Below are 18,893 nucleotides of genomic sequence, written 5' to 3' on the forward strand. Positions count from 1 at the left end.
TACATCTGGCTTCAGAATCTATGATGCTGCTCAATAAAATTTATCATTTTTGATAGGAACTCATTAATTTGCAACAGTTGTACTGAGTGTATAGCTCTGTGGTTGAGTTCATCTCTGATAGATATAGGCCTTCTCACTGCACTGAATTCCTTTGTAGATCCCACTTAGAAAAGCAATTCATGATACCAACCTACTGACTTATCTAACATCTTCGTATTCTGGAGAGGTGGATGTCAAATAAGGACAGGAAGTTTTCTTTTGGGAGATCTGCCAATGGGGATAAAGCTTAATGCCATGAACGTTGATTCTTGTGGAAATATTTCTAGCATTTGTTTACTTGTTAGACATCTACAAATGACTCTACATTTCAGCTGCTCTGGAAACCAGTATTTATAGAGAAGAAAGGATTAGGGCTGTCTGTCCCCTACAGATAGATTTCCTTGGTGCTACTCAAGATATCAATGCCACATTTTTATAGTTATACAAGCTCGTGTTGTTTTTTGAATGGATTAGATACAAGGAATGAAGATGTCCTGTTTAATAAAGAACAAAATAAGTCTAAGAGGAGACTGTAAGACTTTAAAGAGCTATGGTGGGGAAGAAACACACTTGTTTTCTATAAGTCAACAAAGCAGAACCCAAACTGATAGCCAAAATCATAAGCAAGCAGAAGCTCACAGGCCCGGAGGACATTTCCTTAGAGCATTCTAAGGAAATTGTTACTCTGGGAAGCAATAATCTCCTTATCCTTTCAACTGGGAATTCAACTGGTGTTGACCAGGAAAATTTGTCTATATCTGAGGCAGCCTTTTATAGTCTAAGGCTATGTCATCAAGCCCAAGGAAGCTCACCATGGAATGGCTTATACTCAACATTTAAAAAAACTAAGACTGTGGCATCCGGCCTCATCACTTCATGGCAAATAGATGGGGAAAATGTGGAAGCAGTGACAGATTTTCTCTTCTTGGGCTCCAAAATCACTGCAGATGGTAAATGCAGCCATGAAATTAGAAGATGCTTGCTTCTTGGAAGGAAAGCTATGACAAACCTAATTCAGTTCAATTCAGTCGCTCAGTCCTGTCTGACTCTTTGTGACCCCCTGGACTGCAGCATGCCAGGCCTCCCTGTCCATCACCAACTCCTGGAGTTTACCCAAACTCATGTCCATTGAGTCAGTGATGCCATCCAACCATCTCATCCTCTGTCATCCCTTTCTCCTCCTGCCTTCAATGTTTCCCAGCATCAGGGTCTTTTCAAATGAGTCAGCTCTTCACATCAGGTGGCCAAAGTAATGGAGTTTCAGCTTCAACATCAGTCTTTCCGATGAACACAGGACTGATTTCCTTTAGGATGGGCTGGTTGGACCTCCTTGCAGTCCAAGGGACTCTCAAATCTTCTCCAACACCACAGTTCAAAACCATCAGTTCTTCGGCACTCAGCTTTCTTTATAGTCCAACTCTCACATCCATACATTATTACTGGAAAAACCATAGTGTTGACTAGACAGACCTTTGTTGGCAAAGTAATGTCTCTGCTTTTTAATATGCTGTCGAGGTTGGTCATAACTTTCCTCCCAAGGAGTAAGCGTCTTTTAATTTCATGGCTGCAGTCACCATCTGTAATGATTCTGGAGCCCCCAAAATAAAGTCAACCACTGTTTCCACTGTTTCCTCATCTATTTGCCATGAAGTGATGGAACTGGATGCCATGATCTTAGTTTTCTGAGTGTTGAGCTTTAGGCCAACTTTTTCACTCTCTTTCACTTTCATCAAGAGGCTCTTTAGTTCTTCACTTTCTGCTATAAGGGTGGTGTCATCTGCATATCTGAGGTTACTGATGTTTCTCCCAGCAATCTTGGTTCCAGCACGTGCTTCATCCAGACCAGTGTTTCTCATGATGTACTCTGCATATAAGTTAAATAAGCAGGGTGACACTATACAGCCTTGACGTACTCCTTTTCCTATTTGGAACCAGTCTATTGTTCCATGTCCACTTCTAACTGTTGCTTCCTGACCTGCATGCAGATTTCTCAAGAGGCAGGTCAGGTGGTCTTGTATTTCCATCTCTTTCAGAATTTTCCATAGTTTGTTGTGATCCACACAGTCAAAGGCTTTGGTACAGTCAATAAAGCAGAAATAGATGTTTTTCTGGAACTCTCTTGCCTTTTTGATGACCCAGCGGATGGATGTTGGCAATTTGATATCTGGTTCCTCTGCCTTTTCTAAAACCAGCTTGAATATCTGGAAGTTCATGGTTCATGTATTGCTGAAGCCTGTCTTGGAGAATTTTGAGCATTACTTTACTAGTGTGTGAGATGAGTGCCCTTGTGTGGTAGTTTGAGCATTCTTTGGGATTGGAATGAAAACTGACCTTTTCCAGTCCTGTGGCCACTGCTGAGTTTTCCAAATTTGCTGGCAGATTGAGTGCAGCACTTTCACAGCATCATCTTTCAGGATTTGAAATAGCTCAACTGGAATTCCATCACCTCCACTAGCTTTGTTTGTAGTGATGCTTCCTAAGGCCCACTTGACTTGGCATTCCAGGATTTCTGGCTCTAGGCGAATGATCATGACAAACCTAGACAGTGTATAAAAAAACAAAGACCCCACTTTACTGACAAAGGTGCATATATTCAAAGCTGTGATCTTTCCAGTTGTCCTGTATGGATGTGAGAGTTGGACCATAAAGAAGGCTGAGCACTGAAGAATTGATGCTTTTGAACTGTGGTGCTGGATGGTGCTGGAGAAGACTCTTGAGAGTCCTTTGGACAGCAGGGAGATCAAACCTGTCAATCCTGAAGGAAATTAACCCTGAATATTCATTGGAAGGACTGATGCTGAAGCTGAAGCTCCAATACTGTGGCCATCTGATGCAAAGACCTGCCTCATTGAAAAAGACCTTGATGCTGGGAAAGATTGAAGGCAGGAGGAGAAGGGAGTGACAGAGGATGGGATGGTTGGACGGCATCACCAACCTGATGAACATGGGTTTGAGCAAGCTCCGGGGGTTGGTGATGGCCAGGGAGGCCCGGCATGCTACAGTCTGTGGGGTGGCAGAGTTGAACCTGACTTAGCCACTGAACAACACAGCTTTTCTTCTCCTCTCCCCTTCATTTCCTGTTTGAACTCTAAAAGAAAGTAGGTGAAAGGTGAGATGTTAAGTGAAAGTTGCTAAGTCATGTCTGACTCTTTGAGACCCCCATGGACTGTGTAGTCCATGGAATTCTGTAGGCCAGAATACTGGAGTGGGTCGCCATTCCCTTCTCCAGGGGATCTTCCCAATCCAGGGATCTAACCCAGGTCTCCCAGGGCAGGATGGGGTGAAGGTAATATTCAGCATCTTTTTTGAATGCCCTGCCTCACTGAGTCAGTTTTGTATTCCTTGAACTCAGAACTCAAAGATCTAAAGTAGACTGATAAACAGCATATGTCAGAAATAATCTGCACTCTCCTTGATTTCTTTGGTGAGATCTCTGAATATGTCGATCCCACCCAACCTAAGAGGGCCAGTGTTCAAGGAGCAAACTTGCAAACCCAGCAGTATCTCATCTTTGGAAACATCTGTGAGTTAGTTGTCATCTCTTGGCTCAATATGAAGAGCAAATTGCTTGCTATCTTCTGCTATGAAAAGAGAGGTTTTAGTTTTTTGGTCTCATCTGAAAACTTGTCACAAAGTAGAAACCATGAATCAGAAAGAACATATGTGAAATAATTTTGCTCATATAGACAGATGAGGGTTGAAAGTTCAGATGAGAGCTGAACTTTTTTTCTTGCTGTATCTATAAATTCCAGTTCATATTTCTTGTGGAAGTGGCTCCTCCTTCCATCCCACACCCCTGTGCCTGGATTTATATTAATCTGAGCAAGCAGTTCTGGTAAAATTAAGCCCACATATAAACAATAGATTTGGACAGCTCAATTTTGGTCCTGAGCTCCATTAGAATTTTTTTTTTTACCCTCCTCTCCTTTATAGAAGTTTCTGATTCCTTGCTTCTTATTACCCAGTTTTATGTTGAATATCACATTGTGCAAGGGCATGCCAAATTGGTATTGGTAGATACTGATTGCCTTGGTTGGGAAAAGTGCTGAATTCAAGTTTGAAATGTTTGCACTTGACCAAAGTTTTGCAAAAGAAAAAAATAGCATATTTAAAACCCAGAAACCATGATTGTGTTTCTTTGCTGTTTCTTGTAGTTTGTCTAGCAGCAGGTGAATAAGATCATGTTTTAATCAGCAATTAGAATAGATTTATGACCCGCATGATAGGGTGAATGAGATGAAGTTAGGAAGGCTCAAAAGAGTTTATCCCAAGGAATTTCCAAAGAGTTATAAGAAGCATGAGTGACTTAACTCCTGGAGTCTACAGTCAGAAGAAATAGTGACATTTAATTAAAAACACATGTAAATCCATGGCTGATTTATGTCAATGTATGGCAAAAACCACTACAATATTGTAATTAGCCTCCAACTAATAAAAATAAATGAAAAAAAAAAACTTAATGAGGGTAAAAAGAAGAGTTAAGAGGGCTCATTTAGGAGGTGCCAAATAGTGTACTGATGTCTTTACAGGTCCAATCTCATTGAATCCCTGAAGAAGCACTGTGATGTGCTTACCGGAGTCCCATTGTACAGGTGAAAACACCGAGTTTCAGAAAAGCTCTTCCATTTGCCTGTACCAATAGGACTGTGATCTGTATCCAGAGCTTTTGGGTTCTCAGGTCACATGTACTACTTCATCATCTGCAGGGACACAAAGGAGCTTGTCTGGGTTCTGTGTAAACTGTCTTCACAAGGAGCTCTCAAGGAATTCTGAGCAAAAGTCAGTTTTACTGACAAATGAAAGCAGAACCTGGCAAGTGCATGCTGAGGAAGGAGGCAGGTTCCTCTGCCGAGTCAGAAAATATCTTGAACCTAGGGAGACGTTGTCACTGGGCAAAGAACAAAGAAACTTGGAGATTCTGATAAAAAGGCAGGTCCCAAGGTGGTATACAAATTTGAGGTAACATGTGATGTGGTTATTTTCCTCAGGGACAAATATGTAATACCAGTTATGGGATTTTAAGTCACCTGGCTAGGAGGAAAACTGGACAGGGATGTTTAAGAGTTGGGGGCTGTAATTGTAAAGAGGTAAAAGTGCACTGCTCATAAGAAAGGCTTGATATCTGGGATTTAGGGGAAGACATGCATAGTTTTGGGAAAGGTTAGCATATATTTATAATTTCTTAAGAGCTGTTAATTATATAATGCCTTTAATTGTATAACTCAGTATTTATTTCATCTATATGAAACTTCTGACTTAGACTGTAAGTGAAAATCAGAATATAATCAGAGTTCATGACTTTCAAACAAGAATCTTTGAAAATGTATACTCCAAATCACCGCCTTTTCCATTACCAACACATTGATTCTTTCTTCATTTTATTTTTAGAAATTGTAAGCTTAATTGTCTCAGTAGAACATGATTTCCTTACCAGATCTCAAGTGAATTTAGCTGTTTTAAAAGAAGGGCTGTGGCAAAGCAGACCTAATATGGAGGACTGTGGGTGAAAAGCCCAGAATGTTTAAGGGAGTGTAGACTGTGCTTCTCCTGTGTTTAGGGAAAGGGCTGGCCCACAAGGAACAAAGAATCACATTGAAAATAATATCTTTATTATAAACAGGGAACTTTTCATTAGTGTATCTCTTACTGTTCCATTTCTTTTTCTTGCTCAATAAATACAAGGCAAAAAAAGCATGCTTTTATGTTTTAATTTTCCTAGCAGCCCTTTGTCTTGGAGACAGTAATTAAAGAAAATTATAGGCAAAACATTTAAAAGTTTGCATTTAATGCCTTACCTATGTTTTATAAAAGAATTTTACTCTATCTGAAGAAGTGGGAGTGTGTGTGTTGGTGGGGCTGGGGGGATATATACATATTAGCTAGCTTTCTTGAAGTTTTTCTCAACCAGTCGTATAGGGTGAGGTCTAAAATGTGGGGGCCTATATCAAAGAGATTATGTTTCCCTAGTCCTGTATCACCTCTTGCCTGGAAAATCCCATGGACGGAGGAGCCTGGTGGGCTGCAGTCCATGGGGTCGCTAAGAGTTGGACACGACTGAGCGACTTCACTTTCACTTTTCACTTTCATGCATTGGAGAAGGAAATGGCAGCCCACTCCAGTGTTCTTGCCTGGAGAATCCCAGGGATGGGGAGCCTCATGGGCTGCCGTCTATGGGGTCGCACAGAGTTGGACACGACTGAAGTGACTTAGCAGCAGCAGTCCTGTATCACAACTTTAAATGTAATGTTCACTTTATAAATTTTTTATTTTATTTTATAATGTTATGTTAGTTTCAGGCATACAGCAAAGTGATTAAGTTATGCACATATGTATAAGTTTTCTATTTCAGATTCTTTTCCCTTTTAGGTTATTGCAAGATATTGAGTATGGTTCTCTGTGCTATACAGTAGGTACTTACTGATTATCTATTTTATACATAGTTGTGTGTATATATGTGTAATAGTCACTTTCTAAGACACATTAGCTATCAGATCCATCTACATGCCAAGAAACAAATAATCTAGACAATTTATTCTACTAACAAAATTAAATATTGTCAAGCTATTTTGAAAAATCTTGAAAACATGGTTTGAAGAACATGGTAAACCATATTTTATAACCTAGCTCATGTGGCTATGATAAATAATGCAACTGGGTCTTCATCCAATTTTTCTATTTTAAATTGAGTCTAGCAGCAAAAAATATTGGGCTAGTTGACCTAAGAAAATGAAATTCTTATCCTCATTTAGAAGTGAATGCATATTTTAAAAATGAGAGAATGTTCTGCCTAGAAAAGTTAAATGAGAACCACAGAATAAATTAATAGTGATTTCCCAAACTTTTCCCAGACTAATTCAAATCTTGGAGTCTTAGGTTGAAACAACTTAAGACCTCATGATGACTGTCCCATAAAATAAAATAGAATGTCATTTGGTGAAAGCTATTAAAATGAATGAAAGGGCTGGTGGTGCAAGAAAAATGAGAGTAGTCACAGGTGGGGGAAAACTGGATCATAAAATATATAACTATAATTGCATAGCTGTACTTTCTATAGACACTCAAGTAATTAATTAAAAAATATACTGATCAATTTAATGCAGCAAAAAAACAGGCATCTGCTGGCAATTGGGGTGATACAGTGAGATGAATATGACATAGCATCTCAGGGCAGTTGTAGTCTAGGGTATGTCTTTGTGTGAATGTGAGTGAGTGGAGAAGGGGGAGATTAATACACATTAACAAATAGCAGTCTTACAAGACAGGTAATTCTCTGGAGGCCATATCCACTATGGGGTATGCCAGAGTCAGGCTTGAGAAAAAGAGCCAAGGACTGGGAGCAGAGACATGGTGTCAGGACACAGGAGTGTCAAGCCCTCTGGTTACCGACAGTTCTGGTTAGTGAGGGACATCCTACGCGGAGGGCTTTAGAGGGTTGAACGTCTCCAGGCTGACTGGTCCTGCATGGCGTCCTCTGTATCATCATCACCCAAGGATAGTGTTCATCAGAATGAGCTTGAGATGATGACTTACAGCAGGTACATGCATCATTATTCAGAGTGAAGTAAGCCAGAAAGATAAAGACCAATACAGTATACTAACGCATATATATGGAATTTAGAAAGATGGTAACGATAACCCTATATGCAAAACAGAAAAAGAGACACAGATGTACAGAACAGATTTTTGGACTCTGTGGGAGAAGGCGAGGATGGGATGTTTCGAGAGAACAGCGTCGAAACATGTATATTATCTAGGGTGAAACAGATCACCAGCCCAGGCTGGATGCATGAGACAAGTGCTCGGGCCTGGTGCACTGGGAAGACTCAGAGGAATCGGGTGGAGAGGGAGGTGGGAGGGGGGATCGGGATGGGGAATACATGTAAATCCATGGCTGATTCACGTCAATGTATGGCAAAAACCGCTACAATATTGTAAAGTAATTAGCCTCCAACTAATAAAAATAAATGGGAAAAAAAAAGAACAAAAAGAGAGATGGTGTAAAACTGGTTAAATGCCTATGGATAGCAAAAATGTTTTAAAGCTCAATATTAAACTAGAATTATGGAATTATTAGAGTTATTGATAGAACTCTGAATCATAAGTTAGAAAACTCGTTCATCCCAGGGCCACCCCTTCCTAGCAAGAGTATCTGGACATGCAATTTAATCTCTCTGAAGTTTTTCTTCATCTGTAACTCTGCCTTCTAGACTTCTTTTAAAAATCCCATAAGGTCCTTTACATGAAAGTCTTTGGTGAATCTTGACTTGCTATACAAATGTAAGGTGTGAAAGAGAGATGAGTCTGCCAGAAGGTATTTCAGAGAGTTGTTCCCTGACTGTGTGAGCAGTGTAGCAGAGGGGAGAATCACATGGTGGTATGTAGGTTTGCTAAATAAGAAACAAGACTTGGCCAACATATACTCTTGCTATCAATATAAATCCCTACCCCAACATCCTTGTTGGAGAGGGAACTGTCTCCTACCACAACCTTTCCCTATTCTCACCTCCTACAGACAATACAGCTTTTGTTAGAGACTTTAGGGGATTTATTACAAGTGGTATTAATGAGACATGTATAAATGATGGGATTGGCTACGGTTTTCTACATTTGCTGGGATATGTTATGTATATTTCCTTTCAAATAATTGTTGAAGCTATGCCAGACCTCAAAAGCAAAGTAGGTCAATGAGAAGAGAATTTTTCCCAGTCTATTGCTATGTAATCCCTAATTAAACCAAAGAATAAGGAATTTGAGGGATCCAGTCATTAACTTTTGGCAGAAGTTAGTTTAATGAGCATAAAGGAAAGAGAAATGATTGTATCCAAATATCTGTTTTTGTGGTCTTTCATTGCTTAGACATGGAAGAATAGGTTTATCGAGAGAAAGCTCTGAGACTTAGAGAAAGCTCTGAAATCCAAGCTCTCAGGTATCTCAGGCAAGAGATGGAAAGACTGATAATCTTAGGGTTCAAGCAAGAAAAATATCCCCTATGGGACAGAATGAAACAATGTTCCATGCATGTTTATCATCATCACAGTTTTTTCCCCTCCAAGTATTTATGGCTCATTTCCCTTTATTTGGATAATTTTTGACCTGATTACAAAAAGATTTTAAAGGTAATTGGAAAATACAGAACAGTACAAAGAAGAAAATAAAAATCACCTGTAATCCACCTAGATATAATAGTTACATATTCCAAAGTTTTTTTCTTTGTGTATGTATGTGATATATCTATACCTATGTTTGTGTGTGTGTTACAAAATTGAGAACAAAATTATATAGTTGTTTTCTTTTTTCACTTATTAAAATATATTTCAAATATTTTCTTATGCCACTGAAATGCCTTTAAAACATTTTAAATGTCTTTATAATATTCCGTTATGCAGATATGTGGCAATATATTGAAATACTCCCTTACAGTTTTGCATTCAAACTGTCCCTGCATTTTTACTCTTTATTTTGCCAACTAAAGGGATTTCTCAATAGTTATCTCTGTAGCCGTGTGCTCATGTGCACTTCTGAGGATTTCCTTAGTCTGAATGTCTAGAATTGCTGGTTCAAAGGAAATGCATGCATCAAATTTGTTTGCTGTATGTAAGTCAGGGACTATTTAAGGAAATGTCATCTTAATTTATAGTGAGTATGCTCAATGTCTGGGGTGGGAGTTGGGAGTTCCACAGAAGGCAGGTTCTGCTGGGCTCTGGGTGGCAGTTACTGGGTTCAGAATGTGGAAGCACCACCCTTCAACTGTAACAGACCAAGCTGCCTTACTTTGCCTGGGTAGCTTCAGAGAACAGTTGGGTGCTTTAGTCTTGGAGAAACGGTCAAGAGGAACATGGGCTATTCTAGGCTAAAGTCATTTTAACTTTAAAATATCAAGTAGGGCCAATAAAAATGCATGGGGGAGTGTGTCTCTTGTTAGAGACATGGGTGGACATGGTCTGCCGGGGTCTGGCAAAGCTACTTGATTGTTCAAGTCACCCCTGAACCTTCTACGGATAAAAACAAGAGGGTAGAAGGAGGAAGAGGGCTTGATGGTGCTGTGAAAGAAGAAGCTGTTGGGCTTTGAGATTGGCATTTGTTGTCCGTGAGGCACATACTTGAATAATCTCTCTGGAGGTTGATCTCTCCCACTACCCAAAACAGCTCTTTCCTCCCAGTTACCCCATTCTATTAGTGCCTATACCTCTCCCCCAGGCTAGAAGTTTGAATCAAGATTCATCTATTACCTCTCAAGTTCAAAATGACCTGAGACCTATCATTTTATTCTGCTTGGAATAGCTCTCAAATATTCCTCCATCTCCATTCTTCCTACCATCACCCTTTTCCAGCCTTTAACACATGCCTGCAATTAATTCAGACTCCAATTTTTCCTCCAGTTGACTGTCCTCAAATGCTTCCTAACTATTTTCCTCTGAGAGCCTAAAGCTTTTGCAAATGACTTACCTCCAGAATGTGAGCTTTTACAAGATTGAGGCTTTATCTTACTCATCTTTGTAGCTCCAGTGCTTAGGAAAGTGGCTGTCACCTCAAACATTTTTTTGCCTGCCAACAACTACATGAAGTTTTGGAACGGGGAGCTGAGGCTCCGTGAGGGAAAGTAATCTGCCTAAGGTTGCGTAGCTAGTACATGTCAGAGCGGGGGTTTAGTCCACACAGGTCTGTTTTTCCCTAAACCACATGGACTCAGCGGCACTGTGCTGCCCCTGTTGCCAGGACTCTCAGACCTTCCCCCTCAACATTTCTCACTCTGCTTCATGCTCTTTTCTGTACTTGCTGTTATGTCACGGGATAGTACCTACTGCAAGAGATACACTCGAGCGTCTTCAGCGGTGAAGGCCAGAGGGGAACAGCTGGTTGATGAAGACCAAGAGAATTTGAGGGGAGAAGCCAGGTCTTCAATAGGTCTAGAAGCTCGAGATAGGATTTGGTCAGTGGGTGACCCCAGGGTGCCGGCCATTCCATATCATGGAAGCAAATAGCAGAGGCCCTGAGGCAGAAATGAACCAAGAGTGCTGTGAATTGTGAGGGCATTGGCCTACCTGTGAAAAGATGTCACGCAGTCTTTGTTAGGAATAACCTTTAATTAGGAATTAAGGGATTAGGAATAAGTAATTCCTAGTAAGTAATTAGGAATAACCTATGAATGCCCTGGAACTAAACCCCATGGTCTCGTGGACTGAGGTGCTACATGTTGCAGAGAAATAGCCCACTTTCTGTTTGGGAGGAGCAGAGAGAAGACTTGCTGGCGTGTGACCTTCCTTCACTTCAGATTTTGAGTTGAACCTGGGGCGTGTCAGCACAGGAACCTGGTTGGTGTCCTAACACAGCTTCAGTTTTTACAATTTTAACCTTCAGGAACATTTTCATCTCTGAGTTAAGGAAGTCAGAAACATAAAACAGCTTGGGAGGGGTTTGAACATATTTACATAGAGAACGGTTTTTACTGGCTAATGAACTCCTTTCTGTGGCCCAAAGTATGTTTTGGCCAGAAGGTACCCTGGCAGATGACAAACAGGAAAACAGGAGACAGTCAGAACCATTACCTGAAAGTAATGATGAACTGTAAATCGGGGTCATCAATTTAAATGGGATCATTTAGAAAGTATTGGTATTGGTAAAAAACAAAACCAAAAACAAAAAAAAAACACTGCAAAGTACTGAAAAGTACACTTTAGTAAATAAAAATATTTATTCAAAATCTTATTTTGGTTTGCTACTTGACTTTTTAAACTTACGAATAAAGATCCAGGGAAACACTAAATATATTACCTTTTAAGTTATACTACACTTCCATGTACTCACAGAGAAAACAAAGAGTTTTGGTGGATTGGGATAGTGTCTTGCTTTTCTTTTGTGGACATCTGCAGGGGGTTGGGAAGAAAGTTGTTGGTTTTCCCCCAGTCCCACTCCTGGCCCAGATGCTCCTTCTTATGTAGCTTTGCCGGTCTGGGATTCCAGCTGAAGACACTCCTGGTGTTCAGCTCTGTCCTTCTCTGAGATTCCAACAGCCAAGTTGGGAGCAGAATATGTGAAATGTGTTTTTCAGCCCCAAACTCCGTCTCCCTCCTGGAGGACCCAACTGATCACACAAGCCCCTGATATGCCCAGAGATGGCCATTTTCCAGCTGAACTATTGATAAAGGAGGCAGGTCGGTGCTGAGAAGGGCTCTTTGCTCAGGGGCCTTTTTGCAGTTGGTTTAGAACTTTGAGGATGAAGGATATTCCACAGGGGGAGGGAGGCCAGTTGCTGTGACTTTGGCTGCAGCCTCTACTAGGCTTTGCCTCTTTAAAAAGCTCATATCCTTTTGAGCTCTTCTTGCCTCTTGGCTTGAAGCCGTCTTTATGAGACTGATGATTGCACGTGTACCTTGCATTCTTGCCCCGGTCCTGGACAGGCTTGCCAGACTTTTGTGCCTCCTGAGTCTTGAGGTAGCAACCGGTTTTTCCCCAACTGTCCCTTAACAGTCCATGCCCAGCTTCTACCTGGGAGACCAGTTAGGACATGCCTCATCCTGGCAGGGCAGGAGCTGCCCCAGACGGTGATAACCAAGACTCGGGGAAGCCTGCCTTTGCTTTGTGTTTGTTGCCTTAACCTCTCAGAGGTGTTATTTAAGACACGGAGTTAAGGTTACGGTCTGGCATAGATTCCTTCCCCTCCTTCCTAAAGCATCTTCAGGCCGAAACAGTCCCACCTCTCAAGCAATGGGAACAATAATGGGGGCCAGCGTTAGGAAGCCCACATCAGAGGCAGGAACAGAGGAGTCAATTCCCCTGCTCCCCTCCCGCAAGGCCATCCACACCGTGAAAGTAGGGTTTAGGTCTTGTTCAGGCTTGCATAACCAACCTGCATGGTATCTGGTACACAGTGCACCTTCAATAAATATTTGTTGCTTATCCAGATTGAAGAGGCGTATGGGGGCAAATGGGGGGGGGGTGATTCTAGTTATTCGTATGCTCTGGGCGTTTTCAGCGGACAGTGCTGTTAATTACGCAGTCATTATTTTCATACACCCTTCCTTGTCCCTCAGCTTTGAAGATTAGGCCTGGAGGTACTCAGTTTTTGGAATTTAAGGTTAATAGTTGAATCTCAAGTCAGCTTCAGCCCATGGCAGGCGGCTCATTGTCCTCCTCCCATGACCCATGCCTTGTATCCACATTCCAGTAACAGGTCACTGTCTTTTCCCTTTATCCTTGTGGCTCCTGCATGTTCCCCATTGCCATACGATGTGCTAGGATCTCCCCGCACTCTTGGAATACAGGAGTCTTGACCCTGGGCCTCCGTCCTCAATGAGGAGCGTCGTCCTCCTGCTGCCAGGCGGGCCCTGCCTGCTGCAGGACGCTTGCCCAGGCTGCCAGTCTTCCATGATGCAGTGTTCTGCCCCCTCACCTACTGATGGCTGCCAGGCCTCTTGTATGGCTGTGTCTCTACCTGTTGCCTTCTGCTGGGGAATTCCTGTATTGTGTTTGCTTCCATGGATGGTCTGGTCCCCACCCCCTGGCCTCCCTTGTTAGGCCCACCACCCAGCTGCTGCTGGCTGAGTCTTATTTCTGAGACAGAGCATAGTTCTTGTTGCCCCTCTGTATTCCCTTTTAGTATCTCTGCTGCTGCTGCTGCTGCTAAGTCACTTCAGTTGTGTCCAACTCTGTGCGACCCCATAGACGGCAGCCCACCAGGCTCCCCCGTCTCTGGGATACTCCAGGCAAGAACTCTGGAGTGGGCTGCCATTTCCTTCTCCAATGCATGAAAGTGAAAAGCGAACGTGAAGTCACTCAGTTGTGTCCAACTCCTAGCGACCCCATGGACTGCAGCCTACCAGGCTCCTCCGTCCATGGGATTTTCCAGGCAAGAGTACTAGTATCTCTACCGCATCCTAATTCAGAAGCCTCTCTGTCCTTTTTTAAAGTTGATTTCGCTCTTGACTCTGGATTAAGAGATATCGTCTTCTCAAAGAGTGGTCCTAAATTGGGGCAGGAATTTTAGTTTTTGGAAGTTGAACATTGTGAGTGGGGCTGTATTTTTGTGGAGGTCACATGGCCTTGGATAGGGGCCGATATTTTGTGTCTTGTGTGTGTGTGTGTGTGTGTGTGAGGATGAGAGGAAAAAAGACTCACTCACCCTTGCTAATACTTTCTGGAAAGCATGTCACTAAACAGAACAGGGAGAAAGAAAACGGGGGTGGACAGGCGTAAGATCAGGCTTTTTATCCTCCAGTTATATGAAGAGACCATCATATATCATGTTGTTTAGATGGTCCATCTTTCCCACATGATATTTTTCTGGCCTTCATTCTTGGCCTCCTAGTGAACTCAAGGTCAGAATAAAAATGATGGCCGTCATGACTTGGTAAAACTTGTTATCAGCAGAAAAATAGGAACTTTAAAAGGTAGTGCTGTATGGTTTCTGATAAAGAGACCTGCAGGGTGATTCCACTGGGGTATTATATGCTGTTCGTCTACAAAAACAGATTGGCACAGGATTTTTAAAACTTGCTCTTCCTGTATTAAGGTGAATGTTGTTCCTGTTTACTGTACTCCCTTTAAAGTTGGAGAGAAAGGAATTGATTTAGTTTAATATGAGATTTGGATATTTTCCCTAACCTTACACTGGTGTTAAATAGTAGCTATATGAATATTACGCTGCAGCTGACCTTTGGGGATTGCTTTTCCCAAGTGATTTTTTCCCTAATTTATGTGCATTTTAAACAGAGCTGCAGAAGGGATGGGATTTAATTGCTCTATTTGTATTTTATTCCTTCACTTTTATGTCTAGGGCAAAAGGGTGTATTTTAATAAATCTAGGGGGTAGTTTACAGCTACTGCTGGTATTAACAAAATATACACATGTAGCAGGTGCATGTTTGTGTGAATATGTGGGAGGGTTGGTATGACTGGGTCTTCCCTTGAGCTGTCTTTGCTATAGTCAAAGTCTTGATTTGAGATTTCCTACCCCTTTCTGAAACTCCAATACTTTGGCTAACTGATGCAAAGAACTGACTCATTGGAAAAGACGCTGATGCTGGGAAAGATTGAAGGCGGGAGGGGAAGGGGACAACAGGATGAGATGGTTGGATGGCATCACTGACTCAATGGGCATGAGTTTGAGCAAGCTCTGGGAGTTGGTGATGGACAGGGAAGCCTGGCGTGCTGCAGTCCATGGAAAGAGTCGAACATGACGGAGCAACTGAACTGAACTGAACTGAACCCCTTTCTTCATGAAAAGACTAGCTGTTTAGGGTGGACAAAGTGGCACATGTCCAGTATATACTTTGTTCTTGCTCTTTACATCATAGCATAACCTCAGATGTGAAATTTCATTTTTGTTTCAAAAGGGGACAAGTCTGGTTATGTCAAAGTTGCTTTCCAGGCCCTCTGAGAGTAGATCTACTTTACACTTTCAGGATGATCACTAGGATGCAAAATCACTGCTGCTGTGTTGGAAGTAATGGTTATCATGCTGCCGAGGGAGGTCAGTCGGTCTGCGGCTGCTGACCTGCTTGCCAGGGAACCTGTGCAGCTTTGCTGCCGTGGAGACCGTAGCGAGTCGGAAACACACTGCTAAACCTAGATACACATCTGGTCGTTTCTTTGACGCATGAGCTTGAGAGCACTCTAATAATTTATTTTGAAAAATCCAAGCAAAACATTATTGAAGTCAGATCAGATGAAAAATGGCTACATCTGTTGTCTGGGGTGGGGGTGGAATAAAACTACAGTGCTTAGAACTCCACAGCTGCAGCGTCTAGGGCAAACTTACTTGTGCCTTACAGGATAAAAAAGGCAAATAGCCAAATTGTAGCCTAAAAACTGTGTCCTATAGCAAAGGTAGAGTGTGGGTCTGTTTGGGGAAGTGCTTAAAAGTTGGCTAGAGATGTAGTGGCATGGTTTGGAGGACCTTCACAAAAATAATCTCACAACTGAACAGCATCATCCTTTGGTTGACACTCTTGGTTAGAAACTTTAATAGACTTTTTTCCTAGTCAATGACATTGGAATGGTTTATTGTTATTTTGTTGGAGGGACACCAATAATGCAATACAGTTAACCGTGGACTAACTTGTTCTAGTTCCTGCCAGCGCAGTTCTGGTAACCAGCGGTCTAAGGGATGCTGGATGAAAAATCATTTGCCCATCTCCCCCCGCCCCACCCCCAACCCACCCAGCACTCACTGAATGACTTATTTAATAAAACCGTATGATAAACACAAGCTTGTGTAAAGGAAGAACAGTTTCGAAGAATATGTAGTGGCAAAAGCCAGCCTTTGTTTTGAGCATGCCAATTTCCATGACCAGTTGGAGTACACCTTGAGACTTTATTCACTAGCTGGGGTTTCACAGGCCCCTGGTGGAGTGAGGTTATTGTTGGAGAGCCACTGTGGTTTAGCTATGTGTCTAACATGGAAGGTGCTACTACAGACATTGAGCATGTCTACTGTAGGTGAAGGGGGGCCGTGGGTACCACCCATCTCAGTGCATCCAGGGAAGGGTCATCTTTTCCGTTATCTCATGCTGAAGGGCAGCGGTGGGTTCAGTACCTGTCAGGGTGTCTGAAAAGGTTCAGAGCATAACATTACATAAGCAGGCTGAGAAAAGGTTGAAGATACCCCATTTTTGTCTTAATCCTAGCTCCTTGATGTGGGTAGACTTTGAAGAGCGGGGAGTCAGGCTCCTCAAGATGAGTGCTGAATTTGGTGCTTGGGGAAAAGGGGAGGGAAGATTGAGTATGGACTTGGATAGTCTGAGTTGGTCTGGGCAGAGGAACAGGCCTCTGCTGGACCTAACGCTGGAAAGAGTTTGGCTTGCAAAGGAAATGGAGGGGACGAGGAAGCTTATTTGGCTTCAGCAGCAAGATAAAGCTATCCCCCCATAAAGAGGTGTGGGGGTGGGGGAGATCCGAGGAGAGCAAGGGGCAGTGACAGGAAACAGGATTGGGATCACAAGGCTTAGACCAGAGGCCTGCCAGGGGGTCTGAATTAGGATCCTTGTGGGCTGAACAGGGTGTTTAATAAACAGTGTTCACTTACTACAGAGATGTGTTGATTAGAGAGGTCTCTTCCAGGGCCGTGATTAGTTTTGCTCTCTGGCGGATTTTTGTTTCCCAATACATGCTAAAAGCATGATGACGAAGAAAAGCTGATTGTGTGGCAGATCGATTGCTGTCCAAGAGATTGAGAAGAAATGTGTCTTCCAAGTGCCCGGAATTCCTTTCCTCAGGTGCCCTTCTGTGTCCTCCTCCTTCGGGTGGGTTGTATTCTTACATCCCCGCTCCTCTCTTCCCCATCACATCCCACTGTCCAGGAAGGGGTGTATACCCACCACTCAAACATGAATAGGTTTTAAGTAGGGACCAGTTGCCCCTGAAGCTTGACCCCTCAGGGGAAGAACCTAATAACACACCCAGTCACATGTCAGGGAACATCACTCACTGGGAATCTGAAGAGACTGGGGGTGTTAATGGGGAAATGTCCTGTTTCAGAGGTTAAGAATTATTCCAAGTGAATGGCCTCCTCACCTGCACCCCTTGCTCCTACTCTTTCCCGGATGGAGGTGCTACTACTATAATGGATTGGTTCTCCTTTTTTCTTCTGAGGCCAAGCCCTTGGATTTGTGAGTGGAATCCATTTCCTACCAAGGCTGCAAGAGTCAGAAATCTCTCTGTAGCCCTTTCACTGAAAACTGCTTCTGTTCACAGGCGTGAGCTTGACTGCATCCTTTTAGGTGCAGCAGACCTGTGGTGAGCAGCTTTCAATGGTCTGTCCTTCCGGACATAAGCACATTTATGCGAATACTTCCAGGACTCGACTGGGAGCTGGTAGCTGATACATAAGATATGCTCCATGCCCGCAAGGGTTTAACCATTCAGATCTTGAAACAGAAGACAAACAGCCTAATGCAGAAATCACCCCCGGAGTCCCCGGTGCTGGTTACCTGTCTTGCTTGAGTTCCTTCCCATGACCCTCTTATTTGGCTGTTCAACCTTGAGTAAAACAGCTCCAGCCCTGACACATGCCCTCCTCAAATAATGAACTAGAAGCTGCTTTCTTGTTCTTCTCATGGTGGAAATAAATCCCTTTCCACCATCACACTTGCACAGGGCAAAAGGAGAAAGTGGCGCCCCGTTATAGATAGAGCATGCAGCAGCTCCTCCAATCCCGGCTTGACTAACAAGTAGTAAGCCTGCATTTCTAGGCTGGGACTGAAGGGATTCCAGGATTAGGGCTGCCTGGATTCCATGTGCTAGCTGGTCCCTCTGCCTCTGTCTTGGTTGTGGTATAGCCTGGTGTCTTAGAGGAAGACGGCTACCAAATACGAGAAGGGGCAGGGAAGAAGGGCTTGGCTGTGGTATTTTCTTAGTGTGTCTTTGATTGCAACCTAGCCTAGGAGGTAAGGTTGCAGCAGCTCCTTGGGAAGGAGACACTTTAGTAGTCTTGAGGGCCAAGAATAGGAAAAAAAAAATTGTCTAAAGTGGGCGACCGCTCAATCTCAGAGGCCAGTTCTGGGCTGAGCTTGTAGTCAACGTTGAATCTCTGGACCTTCCCTGCTCTTTTTCAGGTCACAGATGTTCAGAAGAAATGGGGTTTGATGAAAGAAGGATGGCATGATTTTTTCCCCCCTCCGTCAGGCTTTTGACCTCTCAAATACTAAGGGTTTTTGGCACACAAATAAGTACCCCAAGTCAGGTTTCAGTTTTAAGAAGACAGCAGGGTTTATGTACTAGTTTGACTCCCATACTAAGGAACTGGCTCTTAATTTTTCCCTTCTTATTAACTTGTCAGTAGTTAATCAGGCCAAACTCTGATGTGGGGCCAAAGTTAAGACAATGCTTTCCAGTTTCTCCTTTCATGGGTGATACAA

Source organism: Cervus elaphus, chromosome 29 (assembly GCF_910594005.1).
Source record: "Cervus elaphus chromosome 29, mCerEla1.1, whole genome shotgun sequence".
NCBI lineage: Eukaryota > Metazoa > Chordata > Mammalia > Artiodactyla > Cervidae > Cervus > Cervus elaphus.